The sequence below is a fragment of the Vulpes vulpes genome, chromosome 4 (assembly GCF_048418805.1).
Source record: "Vulpes vulpes isolate BD-2025 chromosome 4, VulVul3, whole genome shotgun sequence".
In the NCBI taxonomy this organism is placed as follows: domain Eukaryota; kingdom Metazoa; phylum Chordata; class Mammalia; order Carnivora; family Canidae; genus Vulpes; species Vulpes vulpes.
The window spans coordinates 125,514,174-125,523,609 of NC_132783.1; the positions used below are offsets into that span (position 1 = coordinate 125,514,174).

Here is a 9,436-nt window from a genome sequence, read left to right on the forward strand (position 1 = left end):
TCACCGTCTGGGGGGCCTGAGGTCCAGCGACTTCACCCCGGGTCACCGTCTGGGGGGCCTGAGGCCCAGCGCCCAGGCTCCGGCTCAGCCCTGCTCTTTCCTCACCTTCCCCTTCTCCGTCACTCCCTCTCTCCCAGTAAATGACGTCTTAAAACCTTCTGGCCCAGGCGAAGGCAGGCGCTTTTGCTCACGTTGGGCTGGGGGCTGCGGGGTGGCCCCACGGAGCTGGGGAGGAAAGGAGTCTGGGGGCGGAGGGGCCCGAGGACCGGGGGAGGCGGGAGGGGGCATCGCTGCCTCCTGGAGGGATCTGGCGGACGTAGGAATCCTAAACGATCCCTTACTGGTCTATTTTTTAACGGGGGAGGGGGGGGGGGGACCCAGAAAACAGGTTATCTGAGTCGGGCGAAATTGCCCAGCCCGGGCGCCCCTTGCGCGCACCCCGAACCTGGGACCTGGGCGGGGTGGGGGTGGGGGGCCCAGCTAGCGCTGGGGGAGCCCCCTCGCCTCATGGCCCCTCTTTCCACTTGCTGAGTGCTGGGAATGTACTTTTTAAAGGTCACCCACGGTCCCTGGGCGGCATCAGAGGTGCCTCTTCCGCCTCCGTCCTTGACACCTGTGAGCACTTTGCCCCACCGCTCCGAGCAGCCGGCAGGCCCGCAGGACGGACGGCGGTTCTAGCGGTTTCCTGCGGATGTGTGAGGCGGGTAGCTCATTCCCGCTCTCTCCCAGCTGGTGCAGCAGGTAAATTACATCTTCTAAAGCCAAAAGTGTTGTGAAGTGGCCATGTCTTCCAGCACGTTCTTTGTACAACAGCACTCATCCTGCTGTTGTCTTGTAGGGTGCTAGCCTGGGAGCGCTTCCCCATCCACTGTGGTCTCCCTTTCACCTGCCAGCGCCCACCCTTTGTACATGGGCGGCGGGTCACGCCACCTTCTCAATTACCACTTGGGAGCGCGCCTTTGTCGTGTCTGGCCACGCTGATTCTCATAGGCCCCAGGATTCCAGAAGCAGAGCATAGAAACAGGGTTCCTGCCCAGCCAACTGAGAACGGGTGTCTGCTGAAGTAAGAGGAAAACAAAGAGCATGGGATATCCTGGAAGCCAAGGAAACAGGCTCCCTAGGAGGACCGTGAGGATAGAGAAGTCTAATGGTGGAAATGAAAATCCCATTGTAGAGGTTTAGGAGAGGCTGGGAAGGGAAAGGGGGAGATGATGAGTATAGGTAGCTAAAGTGACTTTTTAAATATAAATTTATGTTTTATTGCTGTTCAATTTGCCAACATATAGAATAACACACAGTGCTCAGCCCATCAAGTGCCCCCCTCAGTGCCCCTCACCCAGTCACCCCCATCCCCCGCCCACCTCCCCTTCCAACACCCCTAGTTCCTTTCCCAGAGTTAGGAGTTAAGGTGACTTTTCTGTAAAAAAAAAAATCATATTCAGGGATCCCTGAATAAGCAAATTTTAAAAAGTATTCCAACATACTGAAAATGGTCATAATTTAGAGTGTGGAATATCAACAATTTTTAAAAATTGATAAAAAAACACTATACATAGCCTCATCACATAGCAGGTCAAGCTTTCTTTACCAATGAGTTTATTTGTTTATATATTTGAGAGAGAGAGAGAGTAAGGGAAAGTACAAGGTGGGGAGGGGGGAGGAGGAACAGAGGGAGAGGGAGAAGCAGACTCCCAGCAAGACCCTGGGGGCATGACCTCAGCCAAAAGCAGATGCTCAACCAACTGAGCCACTCGGGTACCCCTACCAATGAGTTTAAATACATAATGTATATTCCCCAAAGAATAAAAGTATTATTCTTAAAACCTAGGAGGAAAGGTCAAAATAAAAACAAATTCCTGGCAATGCGTCCACTTCAACTTTAGGCCTTTCCTTTCTTATATGCTTTCATTTGAAATAAAAGCCAATCAAAAAGATCAAACTACTTAAATAAAGAACCGCTAATGTCCTTGGTATATACTGATTTCATTAATTCCTTAAGCCCTTGGTATATATTGATTTCATTAATTCCTTAATTGTCAATGTGCTCCAGGCAAAGACCACCAGGAATACACGTGCAGTTGAATGAGTTGGTTTATTACTCATTACACAAGATGAACATATGCCATGGGGGAACCATGAGGTGCCTCAATATGAGGGTTTTGACATGTTATAGGATGTGATGGGGCTTGTTTACTGACCCTGTAGAGGGTTTCAGCAAGCAACTTTTTCTCTGCATTATATCCCTGTGTGGAGTCAGGGGTAATTTTATGATTTAATATATTTTTAAAGATTTATTTGAGACAGGGAGAGAGAGAGAGAGAGAGAGAGAGAATCCTCAAGCAAACTCCCCACTGAGTAGGGAGCCTTATGTGGGGCTCAGTCCCAGGACTCTGAGATCATTATCTGAGCAGAAATCAAGAGTCAGATGGTAGGCCAACTGAGCCATCCAGGTGCCCCTGATGATTCAATATCTTAATTAATCTCTCTGGAATGATCAAAGTCCAGACAGAGAGCATGCCTAAAACTGGTAAAAAATTAAATTAAATTAAAAAAAGACAGTCCACTTGGTATCATCGAAGACAGGCATCTTTGTTTCTTTTTGTGGTTAGGATAATATTCACATTTTTACCTCTGATCAGATATGAATAGAGGGTATTTTTGTCTTGATTATTGGCACAGGATGACCCTGTGTGATGGTGATGTTCTAGGAAACTGTTTATATTCAACCTAAGAACACCAGTGCCTACCTGTGATTCTCAGGCTAACTCATGGCAACACAGGCATCATACACAGCAACATCGAGCTCTTGGATGTCAGGGCTGCTTTTGTCTTTCGAGGTGCTAAAATATAATAAAATAGAGACTAGGTTTGAAAATCTCCCAAGCAAACCTAACAATTAGCCACATAAGCAAATTAAACTAACTGATGCCATGAACATGAGCAAAACTTAGGTTATTTCTTATAAATGTGTCTGGTTTTCATAAATGAAGCATATCTTTCCAATACGGTCTCAGAGTCACTTAATCAACCCCCAGCCACCTGGAAACCTCCACTGTAAGAACCAATCATTGTAAAGGGCAGGTTCCTCACTATCATTTTAGAAACCACCCTGTAACAGTAAAGCCCTGAAGCTCAGACCACCTTTGCCCTTGAATTTTCCTTCATTATGAACAGTTTGCTTCTTACGAAAATATTTATATTGACTTTTTGGTAAAAATTTGTGTGCAGCGACTGGCGCCAGAAGTGGGATTTGGAAAAGACCCCGAGGAACCCGGAGTCCAATGAGTAACTGAGTGCTGTACCTGTGGAGTCCATAGGACTCACTGCTTCCTTGCTGATCCTGGAGTTCCAGGTGATCTCTCCCAAATCCAGGCTCCATTCCCTGTATGGTGACCTCTGCAACTGACTGAGCAACTTCCTTGCTTTTTGGTAAGTCACACTCCTGTCTGTAAGGAGAGAATGCCCTTGCTTTCCTGGGTTTAGGGGCAGTGGAATATTCCTGGGTTCCCCACTGATTTGTTGTCTTAGGAAATGGGTTCCACCTAATCCAAACCTTGGAGCAGGATCTTGTGCCTTTTTGGAAAATGGGTAAACTTGTGGATAGTTTGAAGTTGCAGCAGCCACTTGGGGGAACCATTAACTTTGATAAGTAAGTCTGTTTCAGGGATATTCTTAAAAAGAGAGAATCCAGGGGCACCTGGGTGGCTCAGTGGTTGAGCATCTGTCTTTGGGTCAAGTCAAGATCCCGGGGTCCTGGGATTGAGTCCCACATCTGGCTCCATGCAGGGAGCCTGTTTCTCCCTCTGCCTAAGTCTCTGCATCTCTGTGTCTCTTATGAATAAATAAATAAAATCTAAAAGAAAGAGAAAGAGAATCCCAAACCTCTCCAAGACAAATGAATGCATTCTCTTATTAGTATACAAAAATTTCTAAAAAAACAAAAGCTCCGAAAATAAGTTCCTCGAAAAATATAACAGGATATTAAAAAGCTTTAATGAAGGGACACATGGGTGGCTCAGTGGTTGAATGTCTGCCTTTGGCTCAGGGCATGATCCTGGGGGTCTAGATGGAGTCCTGGATCCAGTGCCGCATGGAGTCCCAAGTCCTGCATTGGGCTCCTTGCTGGGTGGAGGGGTAGGGGCTGAGGGGGGCTACTTCTCCCTCTGCCTATGTCTCTGCCCCTCCCCCTCGCGTGTGTGTGTGTGTGTGTGTGTGTGTGTGTGTGTGTCTCATGAATAAATAAATAAAATCTAAAAAAAAAAATAAAAGCTTTAATGAAAACCTGTACCCATCCCAGCAGTTAAGCTTAACTTATACCATCTGCCAAAAACACAGTTTGGACCCAGCTATATTTTTTTTAAAGAATTTATTTATTTATTCATGACAGGCAGAGAGAGAGACAGAGACATAGGAAGAGGGAGGAGAAGCAGGCTCCATGCAGGGAGCCTGATAGGGGACTGGATTCCAAGACTCCAGGATCATGCCCTGAGCCAAAGGCAGCCACTCAACCACCTAGCCACCCAGGCGTCCCCAGCTATTTTTTTGAACTTTGAATTATTATACCTGACACATGGCTAACATTTGTAGATGGTTGCTTTAATATTTGCATTTGGGCATTTATGTATACCTATGTATGGATATATATTATGGTGCACTAAAACTGCTGATGGTAGCCTTCTGTGGGCCATTTCAGGTGATCTCCAGGAGATATTGAAAACAAACTGGGAAAGCAGTTAAGTAGAGGCATACAAGCAATATTTTTGAAAATCAGATATGACAGAAACATATGTTAAAATGATCTGAAGGTCTCTCACATGTCTCCGTGAAACTTAGTAAGCCTTCATCTCTACAACCAAACAAATTGCAGCTTGTATGCGCAAGTATTGGGAGACAGCTTGCAAGTACCACTATCCCTTTGCCCTCCTCCTATGTATAATCTGCAACAGCGAACAAGCTGCGGAGCAGTTCTTCAGAGCATTTGAAATAGGGTCTCTGGGTGCCTGGGTGGCTCAGGGATTGAGCATCTGCCTCATCTCAGGTCTTGCTCCTGGGATGGAGTCCCCCATCAGGCTGCCCTCGGGGGCGCCTGTTTCTCCCTCTGCCTACGTCTCTGCCTCTCTCTGTGCGTCTCTCATGAATAAATAAATAAAATCTTAAGGTAAGAAAAGCCGATCTCCGGGGCTAGAGTCCTCAGTAAGACGGGATCAAAGCATTTCCTAAGATATTTGCAGGTTGGCTTTCTCTCGGCTGGCATTATGTACATGTGATGTTGTTTAAAGAGCTCTATTTAATAATCGAAGAGGGGGAATGTCTGTATAAATTATATCTCGGAGACGCCCGGGTGGCGCAGTGGTTGAGCATCTGCCTTTGGCTCAGAGGGTGATCCCAGGGTCCTGGGATGGAGTCCCGCATGGGGCTCCCTGCACGGCAGCTTCTCCCTCCCGCCTATGTGTCTGTCTCTGTCTCTCTTTCTGTCTCTCCTGAGTAAACAAACAAGTAAATAATCCTTTAAATAAATGAATTCTTTCTCTGTCAGAACTTTAGACGCAAACCCAGATGTATTTCAGGTATGCAAGACCCGAGATAATGTGTAACTACAAGCCGCGAGTTCTCTGGATCCCTAACGCCGGGAGCGCGAGCCCAGCGGCGGGGCGGGGGCAGCACAGCGCCGGTCGCGGAGCCAGACCCCTCCGGCGCGCGCCCGCCTCGGTGCTCGGTGCTCGGTGCTCGGTGCTCCGTGCTCGGTGCTTGATGCTCGGTGCCGGCCCTGCTGCCCCCCGCGCGGTGCGCTGCCCCCTGTTGGCTCGCGTCCGCCTCGGCGCCCCCCCCCCCCCGCCCCCGCCTTCACGGCCGCGTAGCGCGGTCGCAGGTTCCAGCGAGCAGAGCCCGGCTGGCGCGTCCCGGCCGCGGGGACTCGGTGGCGCAGAGCCGCGGTGTTCCCTGCGGGCTTCGGCCCTCTTCGCTCAGCGGGGCGGGGTGTTTGGTTCGCGGCCCCAGCGGAGCCCGAAACCCGGGGACCGCGGGTGGGGCCGGCCGGGGCCCTGGGGGTTCCTCGGCGCCACTTTCGCTAGCAGCGTCCAGGTGGGGCCTGCGGGGCGCCCCCTCCAGCCAGCCCAGGGCACCGTCGGCCTCGTGGCGCCCGCACCTCCCAGCCCTCCCGAGCAGCCCTCAGCCCTCCGGCCGGGACGCGAGCCGCCGGCGCCAGTCACAGCTCGGACCCGGGCCCGTGTCGCCGCCTCGCCGCGCGTTTGCCAGCGGGGACCGCTTCTCGGCCGCAGCACCGCCGGCCGCAGAGCGCGGGTTCTCGCGGCCAGCACCGCCGCTCTGGCCCCGCTGGCATCTCTCCAGCCACGCCGACCGGGCCTTGTCAAGGTGCAGTCTCCCTCCTGTCCCCGACCGGCTCTCTCGGTGGCGGCTGCGCGGCGCTCGGTCCCCGAGCCGGGCGACACGAGCCCGCGCGCTCCCTTTCCCGGCGAGGACGGCGACGTCCCCGCCTCCCCCGACCCCCGCCCCGAGGACGGGCACTGCTGGAGCCGCGGGGCTCGGTCTCGGGGGCTCCGGATCTCGCCGTCCTCGTCGACTTGTTCCCTTTCGCAAATGTGGACTGAGCGGTGCGGGGCGTGGGATTTCTTGGTTGCCGCAAGTCGGGTTCGGTCGGTCCACAGCTTGTACAAATCGGGGAAACCGGCGAAGGACATTTCTCAGCCGCAGCAGATCCCGCTTAGGGAGATCAAGGGCTTTGCCCGGCCTGCAACACCTTAGTAAAAGGAGTCCACGGGGACTCTGGGCAAATCGCTATTTAATCCTGCCTTGCAGAGTTCTCCCTCCCGCCAAATCCCAGTTTAGAGATTAGCATGAGGCTAGGAGCTTCAGCTGAGCCCAACTTTTCCAGGTGCAGTGAGTCCCAATAAACCGTGCCTGGGATAGCTGAGATCCCGGGAATTCAATTCAAGAGACAATATGTCCAGATTTTCCAGGACACTGTGCCTGTTTATGAGGCCTGTCGTTACTCAAAGGTAGCAAATTGTGGTTTGGAAACAAGTACCCTTGTCATTGGGTCCCACAGAAGGAGGAGTCTATCGGCAAAACCCATTTTCTTGTCCTGTTTAGCTGGTTTTGAATGGTTTTGTTTAGAATTTCTTGCTATAGAAAGTCCACCTTGGCCATGCTTTTTCTTACTGAATCCAGAAGCCCACATCAACAGACTACAAAAACTTCACCTTCATAGGAACTTTTGGAAAATTCGGACTTTGCTGTTTCTGATTGTCAGGCTCACAGAAGTCGATGTGTATTTGCTAAAGCCCTTTGTGATTTGCAGCAAGCTCTGGGGTGTTCCGCCTGAGTTATGGTTGCATCCTTAAGCTCTTAGAAGTCGATGTGTGCTGGCAAAGCGATTTTTAAATCCTGCCAATGCTGGATTTGCCATAGGACAGACCCTGCCCCCGTTTACTAAGTCCCCTCGCTGGAAGTTGATATAAAATGGGGAAAATATTGTCTTCTTCGTAGCTACTTCTGTAAATCTAGATTTATCTGCATCTCTGTTTCGTATGCCATCAAAGTCGGTGTATATGGACAAAATCTATTTCTTAATCATAATAAGTGAGGAGTTAGAAACGAGAGGTCGGTCAACCATTTATTACACGAAATCCCGTAAAATCGGGATATACCGCTGAAAACAGCTGCTTCATCGTGAGAAGTTTCGGCGGTGCAACAGAGCCCGCCTTGTCTAGTCATTCCTAGCAGTAGGAGTTATGTTTTTGTAACAGGAAGTTTGAACTTCTTTGTGTTTTTTATTACAGAGTCCAGTAGAAGACAGCGTCCACTGCCCGAAAAGATTCCTTGTGCACAAATTGCTCCAGGAAATCTTGATTGAGCTATGCTCTTGTTTAACGAGCCTGTAGAAGACGATTTGTTAATCGTGGCGATGCTGTCTGCCTGTGGAGATACCTTTAGGTGGAACAAACACCGGTTTGGTTTAGTCGTTGCAGCCTGCTCTCAGATCGACTTCCTCTCGGTTTGCGGGTAAGAAGACCGGATTGTCGTAGGCCGGCACGATTTAGACCTACTTTCTTTCGGTTTAGAACTTTGGCTTGAAAACTATCCTCTTTATGCCTTTAACACATTATACTTATTTTTCAGTTTAATTTCGTTTTTTTTTTTTTTTAATGTCCGTTTCCGCTTTGATTTGATCAGGGGGCGGGTTCTAGGTATCCTCTACCACCTTATCTGTTTCGTTGTGTCTTCTGATTAGTTAGCACTGAGCGTCACCTTGTCCCTGGCCCCGCCCACAAGCCCAGGGGGCGATAAGTACCCGGGCCGTGGTAGCGCGGCCGGCTTTGCCAGTTTAATCTGTGCAAAGCTGAAGACCTCCTGATCTGAGGCCTTTTTGATGAAAGAGCATTTTCTTGGCTGGGTGAAAAAAATTACATGAAAAAACGATAAAATTAAAAATTAAAAAAATGAATATCACATGGACTTATTTATTTTTTGTCACATTCAACAAGTCGGTATACCCTGTGGAAAAAGGACTTCTAAAAAACAAAGTGAGAGAGAGAAGAGAAAAACGACTTCTTTGTCCTTCCACTTATGTGATATCGAGATTTAACTTTACATTTGTCACCTCACTGAAAATTGTTGTATACTATTGAATTCGGTATCTTTCTGTTAATGTCATATAAAAAATCATATAAGAACATGTATTTTCTCTCAAACATTCAACAAGTTGGTATACACTGCGGAAAAACGACTTTTAGCAAAAAAAGAACTATAAGTAAAAAATTAAATTAAATTAAAAAGGAGAGAGATGGAAAAGGGAACGTTTTTTTCGTAGCCAGTTCTGTGAAATCATGATTAAATCGTGTATTTGCCACCAGTCTGAAAGTTGTTGTATACTAATGAACTTGGAAAATTTCTGCCAATTATGCCGAAAAATATCATATGGAAAAATATATCTATATTAAAAATAAATAAATAAATAAATAAAATAGTCATGAAATTCTTTTTTTTTTCTCATTCAACAAGTCGGTATACCCTGTGGAAAAAACGGCATCTAAATTACAAAGTGAGAGAGATTAGAGAAAAACGACTTCTTTGTCCTTCCACTTATGTGATATCGAGATTTAACTTTACATTTGCCACCTCACTGAAAATTGTTGTATACTATTGAATTCGGTATCTTTCTGTTAATGTCATTTAAAAAATCATATAAAACCGTGTATTTTCCTTCAAACATTCAACCAGTTGGTATACACTGCGGAAAAATGACTTTTAGCAAAAAAAGAACTATAAGTAAAAAATTAAATTAAATTAAAAAGGAGAGAGATGGAAAAGGGAAACGTTTTTTTCGTAGCCAGTTCTGTGAAATCATGATTAAATCGTGTAATTGCCACGTCTCTGGAAGTTGTTGTATATCTGTGAACTTGCGAAATTTCTGCCA

At 48.0% G+C, this 9,436-nt stretch overlaps 1 long non-coding RNA gene across 1 annotated transcript; it reads left to right on the plus strand.

Moving 5' to 3' along the window:
- Nucleotides 1-3,067: 3,067 nt before the first annotated feature.
- Nucleotides 3,068-8,988, plus strand: LOC140598681 (uncharacterized). Its single transcript, XR_012001264.1, has 2 exons — nucleotides 3,068-3,429; nucleotides 7,800-8,988. It is a non-coding gene; the product is annotated as an uncharacterized lncRNA (long non-coding RNA).
- Nucleotides 8,989-9,436: the final 448 nt, after the last annotated feature.